The following is a 21,896-nucleotide window of genomic DNA, read 5'->3' as shown; positions in this document are numbered from 1 at the left end:
TCACATTTTAGCTTTTAGGAGTACATCTTCTGTGAACAATTAAAGATTGGTCTTTGTGTGGGTATATGATTTATCTTTGTTGTACAAACAAAACAATTGGTGTATCATGTGGTAAATGCATTTAATTTTATAGGAAACTGCCCAAGTATTTGCCTGCTTCTTTAGCCATTTTAAATGATTACCCACAGTGCTTGAATGTTTTGAGTGCTACACATCCTGGCCCAAACTCTGTATTTTCCATTATTTTATTTAGTTTGATTGGTGTGTTAATAGTATTTCCTGCTTTAAGATAGTTTTGTGATGGGAGGCTTTTGTCCGACACACTGTTCATCTTTTTGTTTTTACCTAATAGTATCTTTACATGGAAATAGGCTAATTTTATAGTGTTCTGATTTCCAAAGCACATTTTTTTTCTGTTTAAAATAGGTGACTTTAATGTTGAATGATAGTGAGAGGAAGTGATTCATGTACCTTATCGCTTTCATTGATTCTGTAGTCCCACTGTCTCAGAATTTCTTCTTTGCCATCATTAATAAAGTTCTTTGAATGTGTCTCTGTTTTTGTTTATTTTCTCCTGTGGACACACCACAGATACATGTACACTATCATTCCCTTTACCTGCATTCAGTCCTTTCCTAATTTTCAACTTAATATTTTATTTATTACTTTTGGAGACAATATATTTTTAATGTACGTTATAGTCAAAGGCTTAATGCTCCACTAAACACAGAGTTAAACAAACAAAAGTAAAAAGGCCTTAGTTCAGCAGGAAAATAGGCAAGTACTATAAATAATAATCAAATGAAAACATGTTCAACTTCACTCATATAAGCAGTTCTTTCAACTCTCAGGTTTTAGACCTGTGTTCAGGGTTGGGTTTCACTTTTTCTAGGTATTTTTAATCACTCTGTGCATGACCCCATCCCTATTCTCCTTTCCACTTTGTGTTTTGAAGGGATAGCAGGAAGGCTAACGTAGCTCTGTGGATATGTAATGTTGAATTTTCTATACAGAGGTGACTCAAGTCTTGTAATGCTCTTTGTTTCTTAACAATGATGCAGCTCTGTGGTCTGTGAGGTTTTATTTATTTATTTTTTAAATTTGAGATGCATAGATAGAGACAGAAACAGAGAGAGCTCCCATCTGCTGGTTCACTGTCCAAATAACCACAGTAGCACCTTGGGTGGGGTCAAAATCAGGAGTAAGGGACTCAGTCTGGATCCACCACATGGGTTGTAGGAACACAGTCAGTTGAACCATCTGCTGCTGCCTCCCAGGGTCAGCAATAGCTGGAAGCTAGTGTTGGGAGCATTAGCTGGGGGCCAGTGCTGTGTAGCACCAGTGGCTTAACACCCTGGCCTGAAGCGCCGGCATACCATATGGGTGCTGGTTCGAGACCTGGCTGCTCCACTTCCAATCCAGGTCTCTGCTATGGCCTGGGAAAGCAGTAGAAGATGGCCCATGTCCTTGGGCCCCTGCACCCATATGGGAGACCTGGAGGAAGCTCCTGGCTTTTGGCTCCTGGCTCCGGATCAGTGCAGCTCCGGCCGTTGCGGCCAATCAGGGAGTGAACCAGCGGATGAAAAACCTCTCTCTCTCTCTTCTCTCTCTCTCTGCCTCTCCTCTCTCTATGTAACACTGACTTTCAAATAAATAAATAAATCTTTTAAAAAAAGGAGCATTAGCTTGATATAAAATCGAGTACTCTGACATGGGAGATGAGTGTCTCAAAATGTCTATCCCTGTGTCATTTTATTCATGCCTTTGTTTATCTGCATGCTATTTTGCCGGCTGTGGGGCTCAGTTCTTATTTTCACAGCTGTAGTTACACTAGGGTCAACTGGTCCTGCTTATATTATATGTGTTTCTGAAATTTTCTACAACACACACCTAAAAGTTCAATAATAAATTTTAATAATCATTTGTAATAACTATATAAATTAATCAAATTATTTTTCAAATTTCAGCAAAATAATGCTATTCTCATTATTTTAGCATTGTACGTGGATAAATAAGTGAATCCTAGCTAATGACATGGTAAGATAAACTTGAGGCCTTTTATGTAATCACACATAGAAAGTACAAAACTTTAGGGGCAGCACCGTGGCTCACTTGGTTAATCCTCCTCCTGCTGTGCCGGCATCCCATATGGGTACTGGGTTCTAGTCCCGGTTGCTCCTCTTCCAGTCGAGCTCTCTGCTGTGGCCCGGGAAGGCAGCAAAGAATGGTCCAAGTGTTTGGGTCCCTGCACCCGCATGGGAGGCCAGGAAGAAGCACCTGGCTCCTGGCTTCGGATTGGTGCAACACCGGCCGTAGTGGCCATTTGGGGGGTGAACCAATGGAAGGAAGACCTTTCTCTCTGACTCTCTCTCTCACTGTCTAACTCTACCTGTCAAATAAAAAAAAAAAAAAGAAAAAAAAAGAAAAGAAAGTACAGAACTTTATTGTCATGTCAACTATGAGAAAAGTTTAAAGTTTAAGATCAAAGTGGTTTTTTTGTTCTTTTTCTTTTTACTGTTGCTGTTCTATCTGATGTTTTAATAAGTTTTATACTCTTTTTATACTCTTTTTTTTTTTTTTTGACAGGCAGAGTAGACAGTGAGAGAGAGAGACAGAGAGAAAGGTCTTCCTTTTGCCGTTGGTTCACCTTCCAATGGCTGCCGCGGCCGGCGCACTGCGCTGATCTGATGGCAGGAGCCAGGTGCTTCTCCTGGTCTCCCATGGGGTGCAGGGCCCAAGCACTTGGGCCATCCTCCACAGCACTCCCGGGCCACAGCAGAGAGCTGGCCTGGAAGGGGGGCAACCGGGACAGAATCCAGCGCCCTGACCGGGACTAGAACCCCGGTGTGCCGGCGCTGCAAGGCGGAGGATTAGCCTACTGAGCCGCAGCGCCGGCCTTTATCAGTTTTAAGAGAGGTTTAAAAGGCATTTGTTACAGATTTTTAAGTTAGAAAATGCACCGCTAGTTTTGATTACTGAAACAGCATTCAAAATGAAACTTGAGAATGGAAAAATGTATTTAAACTTACCAAACTAATTTACCACAATGCATTTAGATTATGTTAGATAAACGAAAAATCAATTACATGAATTTAAAATGTCTTGAATCTGTTAGAAATTCCAGTGAAAAAGAGCTGTTTCTACTTCACTGTGAATATAACAGAAATAAAAAGTATCGTAAGTCTGCACAAAAAGGCTAACAGTATTAAACTTTACTGTTACACTTTTGTAATAGTAGCTGGGCATACATGAAGTATATTTTAGAATGGATTTTGCCAGAATACCCAGATATTTTGAATCCATGCATTCAAATAAATACTTGTACTTTGTTTATTTGTGGAAGATTGCATATGATTCTTGAAAAGCAATAAATTAATCTGGGGTACCTCCAGATGGTGGGCTACCAACTAATGGTTGGGGATGGTTAGCATAATTGATTTATGCTTAGCAGAAGTGGACATTGATAAATACAAAATGAACTCCATCACAGTAAGAACTTTACTGTGGATTCCATGAACACCCATCACTGTAGATTACAAAACAATGACAGCTTATATAGAGCGTATGCCTGTTTTGTATGAGAGGTTGCACGTAGGTTATATATTTTTAAGATGTATTTTATTTATTTGAAAGGCAGTTACAGAGAGAAACAGGAAGGTACAGAAGGAAAGATCTTTCATTTTCTGGTTCACTCCCCAAATGCTGCAAGGACCGGGGGTGGGCCAGATGGAAACCAGGACTCCATCCGAAACTCCTACATGGTTGTAGTGACCCAAGCGCTTGGGCCATAATCTGGTGCTTTTCCAGGTGCATTAGCAGGAAGCTGGATCAGAAGCCAAGCAGCTTGGATATGAAGTGGCACCGGTGTGGGATTCTGGCATCGCAGGTAACTTAACCTGCTATACCACAACACTAGCACCAATGCATAGCAGACTTCTAAAATCTTTTTGAACTTTAAAATTATGTAAGTTCATGATATCATATGATACTATATTTACTTATAACATGGAATTAGATGAAATAAATGTATTTGGAGGCCTCTGTATGACCATAGATATGGAAATAGTAAGGAAATGCTAGCCTCTTCCTTTCCAAATGCATAAGCAGCTGTGATCAGAGTCATTAGACATTGAGAAAATCAGTCATGAAATCAACAGCGGAATGATTTTTAGTTTAGCTGCATACCGAAATTTGCTCTGCACATGTAGGCACACTACTGGCGTAATGTTAGCCCTCCCCTCCAGAGGAACACATTTCAGGGCTCTCAGGAGAGACAATGTATAGTGAGGAAGACTTGACTGAAAAAGGACGTCATCTTTGGGTGTAACAAATTTCACGTGGAAGGGGCTTTTCAATGTTTCTTTGATGCAGCAGGAACCTCCTGAAATTCTTAAATTACCAACAGAGATAACAAGAATTTTACAAATCAAGTTGTCAAAGGCTTATGCTTTGTCTGGATTTTTAGCAAGTAGAGAGAAAGTTTTAAGCAATAGGCTATCAAAAATCATGATGCATCTAAGCTTTTACTCTACTTAAGAGCTATTAATTTGATCTGCTGTGGATTCATGGACTTTGCTAGAAGATATGCAATAGCTGTGTTAGAGACAAAAGACAATTAATTACTCACAGTACTAGCAGTGGCCAAAGCACCAGCATTTTCTTGAACTAGGATCCTAGTCCCCAGTTCCCATGAGGGGGTGTGAAGAAGGTCAGGTGACACCGGATAATATTCAAACATGTCCTTCTCTGTTAAGGAAGATACTACTTCTGTATTGCAAGGGGATTTCTACATAAACATGCTTGCAAATATAGCTCAGAATAAAAGCAGTCAGTGTCTCTGTTGCAAGAAATGTAGAGTCCTGATAGATCTATGGGGAGTTGTCTCCCAGCATTGGAATAATGGAGCTATTTAAAGAAGCACTATTCCAGGCCAGCACTGCGGCTCAATAGGTTAATCCTCCACCTTGCGGTGCCGGCACACCAGGTTCTAGTCCCGGTCAGGGCGCCAGATTCTGTCCCGGTTGCCCCTCTTCCAGTCCAGCTCTCTGCTGTGGCCCGGGAGGGCAGTGGAGGATGGCCCAAGTGCTTGGGCCCTGCACCCCATGGGAGACCAGGAGAAGCACCTGGTTCCTGCCTTTGGATCAGCATGGTGCGCCAGCCGCAGCGCGCTGGCCGCGGTGGCCATTGGAAGGTGAACCAACGGCAAAAGGAAGACCTTTCTCTCTGTCTCTCTCTCTCACTGTCCACTCTGCCTGTCAAAAAATAAAAAATAATAATAATAATAAAAGCACTATTCCACTGAAAATCAGAAATAAAGAAGAATGACACAGGATGATAAAGAAAAGAAGACCCTGACTAAAGAACATCGTTTATTTGAAATTTTTGTCAATTTCTAGGAAGAACAAATTAGGCTTTATGACCAGAATGATGTTGGGTATTACTCTAATTATTGCCTACATCCACTTCAATTTTGACTCAACAATCTTTCTTGTTCCTATATATACATAGTCCAATAAACTTAGCCTATCGAGGACACTAAGGTATTTTCATTTAATCCCTCTGTCTCTTTTCAATTCCAAAGTTCACATGTTCCCCATGAATTGTTATAGTTTGTGATGTCAAGCAGATAGATCCCAGGTGAAAATGGACATCAGGATGCTCATGCGAAGAACGGGCATACTTGATGAGAGCACTGTGACCCTGAAAGTTTTTTGAGTCAGAGGACCACAAGATATAGGAAGAGAGAAGAGTGTCTTAACTAAGGCAAAGGTGATGGCTTAAGTAGTTGGAAACCTGCCACCATCATGGGATACTTGAATTGAGTTCCCTGCTCCAAACTTTGTGGGATCGTTGTGGGCATTTGGAGAGTGATCCAGTAGATGGGAGCCTTCTGTCTTTTTGTATGCCTCTCTGCATATCAAATAATGTTTTAAAAGTTATATGAGATACTTCAAAAAGTTTGTGGAAAATGGAATTAAAATATGAGTTTATTTTGGTGCAAAAAAAAACCCCACTTTAAAATCCATGCAGAGTATTGTCATAAAAATTCCCATGAATTCTTAAAGTATGAGAATGTTAATTTTAAAAAGAATTTTGCGATGAAGAGCAGATATTGTGGCACAGTGTGTTAAGCTGCCATTTGGGATACCCACATCTCATATTGGAGTGCTGGTTTGGGCCCCAGCAACTACGTTTTCAATCTGGCTCTCTGCTAATGTGTCAGCAAAGCAGTAGGTAATGGTTCAAATACTTGAGACCCTGTCACCCATGTGTGTGATATGAGTGGAGTTCCTGGCTCCCTGGATTGGTTGGTGCAGCCTTGTCTTTTGAGGTTATTTGAAGATCTCTGTCTCTCTCTCTCTCTCTCTCTCTCTCTCTCTCTCTCTGTAATTCTACCTTTCTAAATAAATAAATATTTTTAAACCTAAAGTGTAATGTAGTGGAGTGCAATGGACATTTTGAGATTCGATGATTGTTTACAGCCCTCTTCTTCTCTTTTGTTGAGGAACAGTGTTTTGTTTTTCTTTACACTATTTGTTAAACTCTTTACTTAGTGTGGAGTTAACTTTATTATCATTAAGTAAACTAAAAATAGATCCTTGTAAAAATCAAGATTGGGAATGGGAGAGGGAAGAGGATTGTTAGCAGGAGGTAGGTAGGGTGGGAAGTATCACTATGTTCCTAAATTTGTATATTTGAAATACATGAAACTTGCATAACTTAAATAAAATTTAAAAAAGTTTTTTCAATAGTATATATTACTGTCTTTCAAAAAGTTCATGGAAAAATATGTTTATGGAAAATCTCTATATGGATTTGAAAATTTATTTGCACCAAAAATAAATTTACCTTTTAATTCCATTTTTAGATAAACTTTTTGAAGTACCTATGTGCATATGTGTGTGTATGTGTGTGTGTGTGTATGTGAGAGAGAGAGAGAGACAGAGAGAGATAGATAGTGCAGAGTTATGTTGACATTAGTCATTCTAACATAGGTAACATCTTCCTTTCATGTCTGAAAATTTGTTAAGAAACTAGAAGAAATTTTACTCTTTCTTTCCCACAAGGCTGACTTTGCAAGATCATTGGCTGCTTTATACAAATTGCAATCCAACTTGTGGTGCAAGTCAGCGCTTCATTTTGCAATCAGGATTCAGACTCAAGTGTTGATTGAAATTCTTGCCCTTCCACCTGAAGAACTCAGAGCTCTTCAGCTAGAGAGTAACAGAGATGCAAATCATGCTTTGTTATTCACTTCTTTTTTTAAAAAATATATTTATTCATTTGCAAGACAGAGTTAGACAGAAGGGGAGAGACAGAGAGACAGAGACACAGACAGAGATCATCCATTTGCTAGTTAACTTTCCAGATCCCCAGATGGCCTCAGTGAAACCAGGAGCCAGGAGCTTCATCCAGGTCTTTCACATGGGTAGCAGGGGCCCAAGCAATTGGGTCATCTTCTGCTGCTTTTCACAGGTCATTAGCAGTGAATTGGATTGGAAGTGAATTAGCTGGGAATTGAACCTGCACACATATGGGATGCAGGCATTGCAGGCAGTGGCTTAATCTGCTGCTCCCCAGTGCTGGCTCCTGTTATTAACTTTTTAATAGGAGGTTCTATGGCTTCTAAGTCTAGAGTCCTATTAGCTAACAAAAGCAGCAGAACATTTCATGCAGAGAGATGAAAGCCCCATGAGTGCTCCTTATGTTTCTCATGTACTTTTCCAGTTGCAGGGAATGATCATGGATATCCTTACAAGCAATGCTGTAGTCTTGACTACACTATACATCTGCTCTGTAGAAAGAAGCTAAATTGAAACAGGTGCATGAGAAATGTATTGCAGTGTATCCTTATACCCATTTCATATTTGAATATAAATTAATAAGGAAAATGGGTTTCCAGTTTTACCAAAAGGGAGCCAGTTATGCTGAGTGCATAGGGAAATAATTTTTTAAAAAATTTATTTACATTTTCTGTTTTTCTCAACATTTTATTTGTTTTAATTTTAAAATATTTATTTGCTTCTACTTGAAATGCGGAGAGAGAGAGAGAAAGATCATCCACCTGCTGTTTCACTCCCCAGATGGTTTCAACAGCCAGGGCTTGGCCAGACCAAAGTTAGGAGCCTGGAACTCCATCCTGACTCCCATGTGGATGGCAGAGACCCAAGTACTTGGCCATCTTCTCCAGGCATGTTTGCAGACAGCTGGATCAAAAGTGGAGCAGCTGGGACTCAAATTGTCACTCATATGGGATGAAAGTAATTTAGGTGGTAGCTTAACCTGCTCTGCAACAATGCCAACCCTGAGATATTTTCCATCTGCTGGTTCACTGCCCAAATACCTGCAATAGCAGAGCTAGGCCATTTCTTCTAGGTTTCCCAGTTTGTTGGCATACAGCTCTTTGTAGTGGATTTTGATAATTCTTTTTATTTCTGTGTATTTTTTATTACATTTCCTTTTTCAACTCTAGTTTTATTGATTTGGGTCTTCTTTCTTCTTTTTTGGGTTAGTTGGGTCAATGGTGTGTCAATTTTGTTTCTTTTTTCAAAAAGCCAGCTCTTCCTTTTGCTGATCTTTTGTGTTTTTTTTTTTGTTTCAATTTTGTTGATTTCTTCTCTAATTTTAATTATTTCTTTTCTTCTACTAGTTTTGGGTTTGGTTTGCTGTTGCATTTCTAGCTCCTTGTGGTACCTTTCCAGTTTTGATGTAGGCACAAATTGCTATAAACTCTCCTCTTAATACTGCTTTTGCTGTGTCCCACAAATTTTGGTATACTTTATTGTCATCTTCATTTGTTTCCAGAAATTTTTTGATTTCTCTTTTGATCTCTTTTATGACCCACTGTTCATTCAGAAACATGTTGTTTGTTCTCCATGTGTTTGCATATGGTGTAGAGATTCTTGAGTTGTTGATTTCCAGCTCCATTGCATTGTGGTTTGAGAAGATGCCTGGTATGATTTTGATTTTTTTGAAATTGCTGTGACTCACTTATGGCATAGCATATGGTCGATCCTAGAGAAAGTTCCATGTATTGGAGAAAAAAAATGTATACTCTGTGACTGTAGAGTAGAAAACTCTGTAGATATCTGCTAAGTTTATTTGGACTATAGTGTTAATTAGCTCTGTTCTTTCCTTATTGATTTTCTGTTTGGTTGATCTGTCCATTACTGAAAATGGGGTATTGAAGTCCCGCATTACCACTGTACTTGAGTCTATATCTCCTTTTAAATCCCTTAACAGTTCTTTTAAATAGCCCAGTGCCCTGTAACTAGGTGCATATACATTTATAATAGTCACATCTTCCTGTTGAATTGATCCTTCAATCATTATATAGTGTCCTTCTTTGTCTCTTTTAATAGCTTTTGTGTTAAAGTCTATTTTATCTGATATTAGGATGGCCACACCGCTCTTTTTTGCTTTCTGTTAGCGTGGATTATCTTCTTCCATCCTTTCACGCGCTGTCTGCATGCTTCTTTGCTGGTAAGGTGTGTTTCTTACAGGCAGAAAATAGATGGGTTTACTTTTTCTATCCATTCAGCCAAAACTGAAACTGAATACTTACTATTATTGAAATGTGTACACTTTAGCCGGCACTGGGGCTCTCTAGGCTAATCCTCCGCCTTGCGGCGCCGGCACACCGGGTTCTAGTCCCGGTTGGGGTGCCGGATTCTGTCCTGGTTGCCCCTCTTCCAGGCCAGCTCTCTGCTGTGGCCCAGGAGTGCAGTGGAGGATGGCCCAAGTCCTTGGGCTCTGCACCCCATGGGAGACCAGGAGAAGCACCTGGCTCCTGCCATCAGATCAGCGCGGTGCACTGGCTGCAGTGCGCCGGCCGCGGCGGCCATTGGAGGGTGAACTAACGGCAAAAGGAAGACCTTTCTCTCTGTCTCTCTCTCTCACTGTCCACTCTGCCTGTCAAAAAAAAAATAAAATAAAAAAAAAATAAAAGAAATGTGTACACTTTAAATGATTAAGATAGTAGATTTGATGTAGTATTTTACCACAATTAAAAAAATTGGAAAATCAAGAAGAATGGAGGAGAAAAATTGGCAATGACAGATATGGACAACTTGTGAAAAGAATAGTGACATAACAAGAATAGAAAAAAAGTGGGTGACAGCTGGGACGGAAATGGGATAAATTTGTTTCTTTAACAATGGAGAAATTTTGGCCGGCACCATGGCTCAATAGGTTAATCCTCCGCCTGCGGCGCCGGCACACCGGGTTCTAGTCCCGGTCAGGGTGCCGGATTCTGTCCCGGTTGCCCCTCTTCCAGGCCAGCTCTCTGCTCTGGCCCAGGAGTGCAGTGGAGGATGGCCCAAGTCCTTGGGCCCTGCACCCCATGGGAGACCAGGAGAAGCACCTGGCTCCTGGCTTCAGATCAGCACAATGCGCCGGCTGTGGCGGCCATTGGAGGGTGAACCAACGGCAAAAGGAAGACCTTTCTCGCTATCTCTCTCTCTCACTGTCCACTCTGCCTGTCAAAAAATAAAAATAAAAAAAAAATGGAGAAATTTTAACATCTTTGAAAGTTGACTGGAATGATACAGTAGAAAGGTTGATGTGAGATAAAGCGGAATTCCTGGAATGAACCTTTGAGTAGGCACCAGAGGATGTGATGTATTACAAGATGGAAGGGTTGGCTTCAGATAACAATGGGAATATCTACTGTCTTGTAAAGCCTAATAATGATGGTAGCATCTATGGCAATATAATAATTATTATCAAAACATTATATATAAAAAATATAGATATGGATAGACATAGATGCATTTTTCTCTGACAACCTAATGACATAAATGTGACTTCCATACACCTCTTGCAAATAAGGGAATTAAGTCATATAAAAGTTAAGTAGCTTGTTCAGCGATTCAAGCTGGCTGCAGAGGCTTTTCCCTGAAAAGATAGTTTCAATTACAATTTTGGACAGGAAATAGAGACTCATATATGTCCATGACTTTGCCCAAGGTCACAGAACTATAAATGTTGGAACTGGCATGTTGAATCCCCCAAACAAAGCTCTTTCCACAATCCTATGTTGCTTTATCACTGAGAACAGCTGCAGTGCAGGACAAACCCTAGCTTACTGTACATGTACAGACTGTAATTTGTTAATGTAACACTGAAAGTAGAGGTCCCAACTGTGCGTCCTAGCTCTGTCCCTTACCAGATGTGTGCTGTTTAGTGGGTTAATTATCTCTGTGTGTCTTTAACGTACCTGAAAAATGAAAATAATACTACCTCCATCTTAGTGAACTCTCAATGCCCAACTGGACAAATGCCCCTAACCTGGCAGGCTCTACCTCTCACATCATCTAGCATAAACCCAGTCCATGGCAGGTATTTAACAAATGATTGTGTAGTGAGAAGATGTGATGAAAGCATGGATGCCAGTCCTGAAAGGCAGAATGATGTGTGTGACACAGGAAGCTGAGCACTGCAGGACAGCCATCCCTAAGTCACTGCTGAGGGTGGCGCCTCTCTGGTGGACCATGGGGATGCCGATGCTGATAAGGAAACGTCAGGTGTGGAGGGAGCCACTCGGTATTTCCAGAGTACTGCATGGATGCAGGGTGTGGAAGATGCATCATAAGCACTAAAGAGATTTTGTTATTGACTCCTCAGAGGCAAAGGCTTGTCATCTGGTTTCTGACAAGAGAATATAGTTTTCCAAAGTGAGATAATTTTCCTAGGTAAATGTATCTTGTGCTCTATTCCGCCTCGATGGAACTGACATATTCGGTGTTGGATGCCTTCCATGAGAAGATTTATCATTTAATTATAACTAAGAACACTGACTAAATCCCAGCTGTTTCAGGAAATTACTTACCCGAAGTGCAGGATTCTCAATAAAAGACCAGGAGCTTATTTCTGATCCATGGACTCAAAATTTTATTCCTACAAAGTGACAAATACCTCAGGCTCCAAGAAAGAGAGCATCCCTAATTAGAGGGTACACGATATATTCCAAATCAGAGAAGGGCAAACATGAGCCACACTGAAAGGTATTTTAGGGCTTGAAAAGAGATCAGATGTGTTCATTCCTCACTTTATGTGCCTAGCATATGCCCTCTACCCATTGTGACTTCAAGCTTCCTGGAAAATGTGTCTCTCAGCACCATGTGGATAACCAGACAACCTAATTATTCTGTTTATGGCAAAAGGAAACACAGAATGTTGCTTATGGGCTTTTCATCTTTTGCTTTCATAATCTCAACACAGCATTAAAAAGATGGAGCTTTCAGGCAACCTATTTCATTAAGGAAATTAATTCAATGGTACAGAGAGGTTTGGAGCTTTTGCCATTTGTTGTTATGATGGATACCTCAAGTCTGAATCCAAGCATTGGAGGCAGTTGTGTGCAGAGAAGCATTCTTTAGTGTTGACAATGCAGACTTTTGATCAGTGGTTCTTAAAACTGGGTATACGTTAGGATCTGGGGGAGATATTTCACAAAATTCAAGTGCTATGCTCTGCATTTCAGAGATTCTGGTTTCATCATTTGAGAAATAGTATTTTTTAAAGGCTCCTGAGGTGATGTGTATGTGTATGTCAGGCCGTGCTGAGAATCGCTGCCCAGTGGATGCTTCGCCAAGTCAGTGCTCAGCCATGAGCAAGAAGAATCTGGATTGGGGGTGGGCATTTAGTCTAGCAGTTGAGAGGATGGCTAAGATGCTTGTGTCCTATTGTTGGAGTTCCTGGATTCCATATTCACCTCTGGCTCTTGACTCTGGTTTCCTACTAAAGCAGACTCTGGAAAGCAGCAGGTGATGGTTCAAGTTATTAGACTGCTACCACCCACATGGGAGACCTGGATTGCATTCAGCTCCCAGCTTTGGCCCTGGCCCAGTCCCAGTCATTGTGGTCACTTGGAAAGTTTCCAGTGGGTGAAAGTTCACTTTCTCTCCCTCCCCTTCAAATTAAAAAAAAAAGAACTAAAAAAATCCTTGCATATCAGATTTCTATAGCCAATTAAGAATTCCTCTCCTCCCCTCTCCTTTCTCTTCTCCTCTCTTCTCTACCCCTCCCCTCCCTTCCCCTCCCTTCTCCTCTCCTTTCTCTCATCTTGAATGGTAAACCAACTCTGTTCAAAGCTGAGTCTTCTGATCTAGAATTTCAAAAACACATTGGTTACACTTTAGTTCCAGCTTCTACAAGTGATCCCAAATGTTAGACTCTAGAAACATCTTTCCTTCTTTTGTCTCATTAGCTAGAGGGAAGTAGTAGCTTGCAGGTGCTAACCTCTCGACTCCTTTGTCTATTGTTGGAGGTGTCTCAGTTCTTCCATTCCTGCTTAAATGAACTCTGTTTAAACTTGCATTTATGGTTGTACTTTGAGACATGTGTTTCCCATCTTCAGAAAAGTCCTGCCTCAAATGCTGTATTTCTCTTAAAGTGCATCATATTCCATCATGTTCTGTGTTCCTCTAAAATGCACCAGTACTCACTTATGCTTATTCTCATATTTTGCCTAAACCCTTGTGATGAAGCTTTTTCGTCTCTACCAACCCAACCAATCTGTTCTTCTCAAAGCACCAATTATGAAATATTATAGATCATTCTTAGACACTGTTGCGCCTGATCTCTCTTGGAAGGTGTTTGTCATGGATTTATAAGACTGTTCTGTCATTTTTGGAGTTTTTTTTTTTTGTATTTTGTTGATCATCACATCTCACTCTCATTTTTTGGACCCTTGTGCCCTTCCTGAACTAAATAGAACTGGCCTGCTTAAGAACTCAGTCTTTGGTTCTACCAGAGATGCCACATGAGACAGAAGGCTTGGGAGGAACATTCTGTATTTTCATTCCTCTTCTCCGATCGACACCCCTCCATTGTTTCTCATTTTCCAAACACATCAGAAACCCAATTGTCTTTGAAGATGGCAAATGCAGACTGCACATGACCTGTGGATCCAGAGAAGTCCACGGGAAAGATATGATAATAGATGTGGTAATGGAAATGTTCATTTATATGAGTGCTCAGCAGAAACAATTTGATGGTGCAGAAGAAAGATAATAAGAAAGAAAAGGGTTTCCAGCAGCATCGCTCCCTAAACTGTCCTCCCTCGTATCAATAATGAGCATTAACCTATCCTCAGTTGCCCAGACCCAAATACAAGAGTCTCTCTTCCTCTTATTTAACATCCACCTGATATCCCTGCAAGTCTCCTTTTCTCCACGAGACAGTGTGGTTTAAATCCAATCACGTTTCACTCTCTCACTAATAGGCTGAGCCCCATCATCTCTTGCTAGTTTATTCCAATGGCTTCTTAAAAGGTCTCGCTGCCTTCATTGCATTGCCTTGTAAACACTTGTCTGCACAGAAGCCGTAGTCTTAAAATCGAAGCTGACATTGTTCAAAACTCTCAGTCTAAGGCCCACAGTCCACATTCATGCCAATTATGCACCACCCAATTATGTGGAACAGGAAGTTTAGGGAGTCTGTGTCACCTGTAAAGGCCCTGCACACAATACAACCTAACAAACAAGTTTGTAGTTGTGCCTCAAGCCTATGGGGTTGATCTTGCCTGCCTCTGTGTCTCATCTCCTGTCATTCTTCCCCATGATCATTACATGGTAGCCACCCTGTTCTTTCTTTCCTGGGGCATACCTAGCTGAGTAGATATCAGGAGTTTGTATTTGCCTTTTATCCAGATGTTCTTCATCTGCACCTGCGTGTGTCTTGCCTCCTATTCTATTCAGTCCTCTGCCCCCAAGTGGCCTTCTCTGACCACTTTGTGTAAAAGACCACACTCATCCTGCAGTTACTCTTTTATCACTTTGATCTGCTTTGGTTCTATGTGTCAATCTCCTAGCATCATAAACTTAGGGCATTTTGTCTGTTATTCCCTTTAAGGTGGGACCAAAATTTTCTTTAGCTTGATCTCTGGCATGACTTCAGTAGAATGGATAGTACCTCACACACAGAAGGGAATTCATATATTTTTGGACAAATATAAGGATCAGTGAATGAATGGTGGACATTTGCTCTTGCCAGAGCTTAAAGTACTCCGTGTATAAATTCCTAGAACTCTGCCAGACAGTATGAGTCTCAGAGAGTCAGTTTTGCTCGAGTTCCATGTAAGAACAGTGACTTTCTGCCAAGCTGCATGTCAAACAGTAGCCCCAAAGCAGTATTTCTTTGATCAGTGTTCTCAACCTTCCTCCAAACAACTCCTGTAACCCCACATTTAGACACACAGTGTGACATGAAAATGGTTTCATCCACTTCCCTCCCTTACTCAAACCACAGAGATTTCAAATCAGTTCCAGAGGCTTAGAGATGTCCTATCTAAGAGTGCAGCATCTGACACCCCATAAGAGTAGGCCAACCTGTCCCATGCCAGTTAAACACTCCTAGGAAATACAGGTTAGGTGCAAGCTTTTGGCCTAAATGTTAAGACACTGCTTGGGATGCCCACATTCCATACTGGGGCATTTTCCCTTCCATGCCTGGCTCCAGCTTCCTGATACTGGATACCCTGGGAGGCAGCAGGAACAGCTCAAGTGATTGGATCCATGTCACCCACATGATAGACTTGCATGGAGTTCCTGATTTCTGGATTCAACACTAGCTGGGACCTGTTATGGGTATTTGGGGAATGAATCAGCAGAGAAGAGCTCTCTCATGTCTGTCTGCCTTTCAAATAAATGAAAAAAATTTAAAATATATAGATCATACAAAAATGAGTTATTTGTGACAAGATGATATGCTGAGGTTTTTTTTTAAATCCCAGTGATCATGAGAGATGTGGGAGAAAAGGAGCAATAAACATTTGGCTCACTTAGAATTTCAGTAATGGGTATATTAACATATCCGTTTGTATTCTTTTCTGTGTATTTGTGTTGGAATTCCTCTACTATTAAGAGCTCAAAGAAATAAAGAAGCAGGAAAAGAAAGGAAATATAAGCTTCAGGCAACAGAAGCCCAAACATCTTGCATTTTTTTTTAATTCAGACTTGTCTCATGTTATATTTGTAATGAAAATTCCTAGCAAATATGTTTAGTACAACTCAAAAATGACAAGTCATACTCCCTTGGGTGACAAGTTGCTATTTCTAAACAAAATGGCAGCAAAGGGTAACCAATACACCTTTCATGATGTCCCCTTCCAAACTGAGCTTCTAAAGTAGCCAGACTCTTGGTGAAATAAGGCTGTCTCAGCACTGAAACAGGACCTCTGAGTGAGGGTGGCAGGCCAGGACCACACAGCATCGATTTGTTGAGGTCTTTGCAAGGAAGATACCTTTTCTGCTATCACATTCTGGTGTCAAATGCTTAAAATGGAAGTCCACTGGTAGCAATTCCAACAGTGCAATGCTTGGGAGCCGTCCCACAAACAAAGCAAAGAGAGTCCCTTCTCATCATTGTGGTCTTAGATTTTAGCGGCAGATGCTGACATGAAGCTGGGAGAAATATCCCTTCTTTCTTAAGTGCAATGTGTCAACCTTCTCGTTCCGTCTTCTTACATATTCTTTCTAAGGAGCATGTGTTCACCCTTCTGGCCAACTGCCCATGCACTGCCTACTGAGCTTGACCATGGCTTGTCCACAGTGGTTCTTTTCTGCTTCCAGGCAGGGTCAACCTATAGTTTCTAATCAATTTATGGGTTAAAAAAAAAAATCGGGACAGCTAGGATAAGCTTTTTTTTGGCTAGCTCTCTCTCTCTTTTTTTTTTTTTTTTTTTTGACAGGCGGAGTGGACAGTGAGAGAGAGAGACAGAGAGAAAGGTCTTCCTTTTGCCATTAGTTCACCCTCCAATGGCCGCCGCGGCCGGCGCACCATGCTGATCCGATGGCAGGAGCCAGGTGTTTCTCCTGGTCTCCCATGGGGTGCAGGGCCCAAGCACTTGGGCCATCCGCCACTGCACTCCCAGGCCACAGCAGAGAGCTGGCCTGGAAGAGGGGCAACCGGGACAGAATCCAGCACCCCGACCGGGACTAGAACCCGGTGTGCTGGCGCCGCAAGGCTGAGGATTAGCCTAGTGAGCCGCGGCGCCGGCCCTTGGCTATCTCTTAACAAAATCTTTCCCTTTGTTAGCATTTCTTCTGGTCCTGAAAATTTAAAGACTGGTTTCTTAAATGTCATCTCTCATGTTATTGTTTATGACCGAAAACAAAGAGCAGCATTGTAATCAACATCTAAAACTCATTGTTCTTTGGGCTCCAGGGTTGGTACTCCTGATGTAACCACATTTATCAAGGGCAAACCGTATCATAGGTGAGATTTCACTAAGTCTCCCCATTGCAAGGCAGAAGCAGGAGGTGAATAAACCTCAGGGAAATCTTCCCACAGAGAACTCAGCGGCTCAGGCTTCAGTGAGCTCATTTTACTCCATTCTGAAACAAGTCCGGTTGGCCCGAGGCAAGGCTCTCTGCCTCTGCCTCACCTCAATGTTTGTTCCTTGCTTCCTTACTGTTACTTTATCCTCACTATTTTATTATCTATTTCCCTGCCATTGCTCTCCTATTTCTATGTTGTTCCAATTTTTTCCATACTTACGAATTCATTTAAGGCATTACAGATTTTTTTTTTTTCCAGGCAGAGTGGACAGTGAAAGAGAGAGAGAGAGAAAGGTCTTCCTTTGCCGTTGGTTCACCCTCCAATGGCCACCGCGGCCTGCGCGCTGTGGCCGGTGCACCGCATTGATCTGAAGCCAGGAGCCAGGTGCTTCTCCTGGTCTCCCATGGGGTGCAGGGCCCAAGCACCTGGGCCATCCTCCACTGCACTCCCGGGCCACAGCAGAGAGCTGGCCTGGAAGAGGGGCAACCGGGACAGAATCCGGCGCCCCGACCGGGACTAGAACCTGGTGTGCCGGCGCCTCTAGGCGGGGGATTAGCCTATTGAGCCACGGCGCCGGCTAGGCATTACAGATTCTAATTTTATATTCTTACTTTTCAGAGGGGAACTTGAGCAAGAAGAGAGAATTCAACCCAAACGTTGGATGGCAGAGTTTTCAGCACTTTGCAAAGGGAGAACCTCGCCGGGTGCTTCACATTGGGCAAGTGCAGTGAAAGGGGAATTGTGGAGACCTGACTGTTGACCTTTACTCTGCTGTTGATTAGCCTGATGACTGGGGGTTATTGGCTTACCCGTCTGTCTTCCTTTGTATAAAAGATGGGGTGTTGTTGCTCCCAGAGCCTAGCATTGTACCTGCACATAGTTGGTGTGCCTTGCACCTGTGTGCTGAATGGATGAAGTGAAACTCATTTCACTCTCGCCCTTCTAGGACACTGAGCCACACCTTGAAAGCAATTGTTCGCTTATGAGTTGATCTAGGCCTGATATCAGCCACTTGAGCAATGTGTTTGTAAATTCTATTTGCTGGAGGGGCAGCTTACAAGAGTTGGCACTACTTTCTTAGTAAGTTCAAATTCTTCTCAAATATAGAGAAATTTCAAAGGGAACTTAGAATTAGAAGGGGTAATCTGCTTTAGATGCATGCTTTGTTCAGGTTTGTGTGGAGGATAGGACATGTCCATGATGTGCAGTAGAGGTGAATTATAGAATATAAAGTGTTGCACAAAGTAGAAGGTAGTGAGAAATATACACTATGAAGTGATATCCACAGCTTAGTATTCTTGGAGTTTGCACTTTAAAACTTGAGACTCTCAGTGAAAGGTTAGTGGGTCTTTCCCAGATTTGTACTTCTTGGCATATTGCAAGAAATAGAACAACAATACCAATGTTCTATGGATTTTTACACCATTGGGAAGTGAATGTTCTGGGATACATTCTATTCTGTACATGCTAGATTAGTAATCATTCATTCATTTCATCAATAAATAAATCCTCATTTGAGGATTATTACGTGCTAACTACTGTGTGAATTTCAGATAAAGAAAATACTGACCTTATTACATACAGAATCACATTATAGTGGGAAAGATGGGTAGTTAAATGTAATTACATGTGATAACACACTTTGAAATATAGCAGGACAGGGCCAAACATATCTAAATCTAACAAGGTAGAGGTAAAAATGGTTGGAGTGGCTTTGCTGAGGAAGTATTTTGAATGGAGTGGAGTTCACTTCTAAATACAGAGTAGTGAAGAACATGGATGGCTACCCTTGCCTTTCCTCCCTTCCCAATAAACTGGGTTATTTCTTCTGTTTGGAGTATCCTATGGTTCGAATATGATTTTTCCCCTCCAAAATCACAATTGGAAAGTTTTACTAGATTGGAAGCTTTATCCAATGGTGGTATTAAGAAGTGGCTTCATAAGATAATTAGGATTAGGTGAGGTCATCAGGATAGAGCCTCTGTGGTTGAATATTGGTGGTTTGATGTGAAGAGAAAGACAAGAGGATACATGTACATGCAGGGTCCTTGAGCCTTGTCTTGTGATGATGATATTATGTATACCTTGGACAAGACCATGAACCAAAGTAAACCTCTTTTCTTTATGTTACCCAGCCTATGGTATTGTGATTTTAGCAACAGAAATTGGACTGAGAGCAGAATGCCAGTGTGGAAGATTTCTAGTTGATAAGACTGAAATTGGAAGAATTTGGTTTGTGAAAGAAATCACTGTTTTTTTTTTTTTTGTTTGTTTGTTTTTTTTTTTTGTTTTTTTTTGACAGGCAGAGTGGACAGTGAGAGAGAGAGACAGAGAGAAAGGTCTTCCTTTTCTGTTGGTTCACCCCCCTAATGGCCAGCAGGCTCACCGCGCTGATCCGAAGCCAGGAGCCAGGTGCTTCTCCTGGTTTCCCATGCGGGTGCAGGGCCCAAGGACTTGGGCCATCCTCCACTGCCTTCCCAGGCCACAGCAGAGAGCTGGACTGGAAGAGGAGCAACAGGGACAGAATCTGGTGCCCTGACCGGGATTAGAACCCGGGGTGCTGGCGCTACAGGCGGAGGATTAGCCTACTGAGCTGCGGCGCCAGCAGGAATTCACTGCTAAATTTTAACAGTTTAGTCATTAAGGATTTGTGGAATCTTTTGAAAGAAAGGATCAGTTGACTTTTGCCAACCCATAAATCTCAAAATCAAAAAGTCACACACAAGAAAAAAAGGTACTTTGGGGTACATATTTTATTTTATTTTTTTTGTGAGTTAATCAGAAAATTTTAATTACTACAACTTTAATCCTAAAATTTGTCTAAAGGATGATTGCTGAGGGTAGGTGTTTAATGTACCTGTTAGGACTCTGGTTAAGATACCTGCATTCTACATTGGAGTATTTGGGTTTGAGTTCTGGCCTTGATTCCTGTCTCCAGCTTCCTGCTGATGTACACCCTGGGATGCAGCACATGATAGTTCAAGTAGGTGGGTCTTTGCCACCCACATGGGAGACCTAGATGGAGTTCCTGGCTCCTGGCTTTGGTCTCTTAATAAATAAATGCAAATTTTAGAATATAATTTTATATAAAAAAGTTTACAAAGACATAGTCACTTTCCTTAAGATCATTTCTGGGAACAAGAGTATAGAGAAAAAGAGAATAGAGAAGGAAGTTGTAACATGTAATTAGGGGATACGGGGGGAAACATCTGTGCTAACGCTGAGTTCTAAGAGTGAAGTCATTCTGGGGTCAATAGTAGTAGGACCAGAATTGCTGAAAAGGGTAAAACTAGAGTTCAGCTTTGAAGAATTAATGCACTTCAGATTACTGAAGAGTGAGGCTATGACATTTCATCTTGGAAGAGTTTATGAGTAAAAACTTGAAAGTGGAATTGACTCTAAGACTTATTTATAAGATTAATCATTTACTTATTGGATGTTTTTCGGTCAGATTTTTTTAGTCTTTTCCTAATATCCCTTTTCTGTTCAAGGATTCCTTCCAGGATGCCATATTTCACTTAGTTATCATGTCTACTTAGGCTCCTCTTGAGTATGGGAACGCCTCAGACTTTCCTTGTTTTTGGTGACCTTAACAATTTGGAGGGCTTTTTGTCAGGTATTTTGTGTACATCTATCATTTTTCTGATTTTTTTTTCTCATGATTGGACTGGGGTGTGTGTTGCTGAGAGAAAGACAACGGAGATGAAGAGCCATTTTTTTCACATCATATCAAGGGCACACAGAAGCAACACTACCCATCATTGTTGATGCTAAGCTTGATCACTTTGCTGGGGCAGTATTCATCAGGTTTCTCCACGATAAGGTTTTTCTTTCTGCTCACTCTTTCCATACTGTCTTCTTTGAAATGTTGTCACTCTGTACCACCTGAACTTAATATAGAGGGAAATATACCCTAGCTCCTTGAGGGATCCTAACTACATGAATGGTTTGAAATTCTGCTGCTCCCTTTAATTTATTTGTTGAATTATTTATTTGTATCACCATGCACTCATTGGTTATTTACTTTATGCATTGAGTGATAATCTCATATGACTTTATTCATTTTCCTGCTCCAAGTGTTCCAGCTGCAGACTTTGGGAGCTCTTTCAGTTGACTACTGTGTCCCCTTGACATATTCCAGCACTGTACATGTGTGTGTTTGTTTTTAACAGTCCTTATTCTGAGCACTTCAAGGTGCCCAAGGATCATTTCATTATTGACTTCATTCCTTTTATTGAAGAATGGCATTAGTATCCAGGGCCCCAGCACTAGGAGTCCTTCCTGCTGGTATGTTCTTGCTTCAATAAATCTTAAATGATAGTGCAAGGGATTATGTGTTATATATGGAGAGACACATATCTACAGATGTTGAACCACCTGTGTCTATATTACACTAAACATGAGTGCATGCTAATATCTCCCAGCTCTAATCCATCAACACAGAGATCATCCTATTTTTTTAACTTTTATTTAATGAATATAAATTTGCAAAGTACAGCTTATGGAGTACAATGGCTTCCCCCCCATACCGTCCCTCCCACCCGCAACCCTCCCCTTTCCCGCTCCCTCTCCCCTTCCATTCACATCAAGATTCATTTTCGATTCTCTTTATA

Source organism: Oryctolagus cuniculus, chromosome 2 (assembly GCF_964237555.1).
Source record: "Oryctolagus cuniculus chromosome 2, mOryCun1.1, whole genome shotgun sequence".
Lineage (NCBI taxonomy): Eukaryota > Metazoa > Chordata > Mammalia > Lagomorpha > Leporidae > Oryctolagus > Oryctolagus cuniculus.
Note: the sequence above shows the minus strand (reverse complement) of the source record.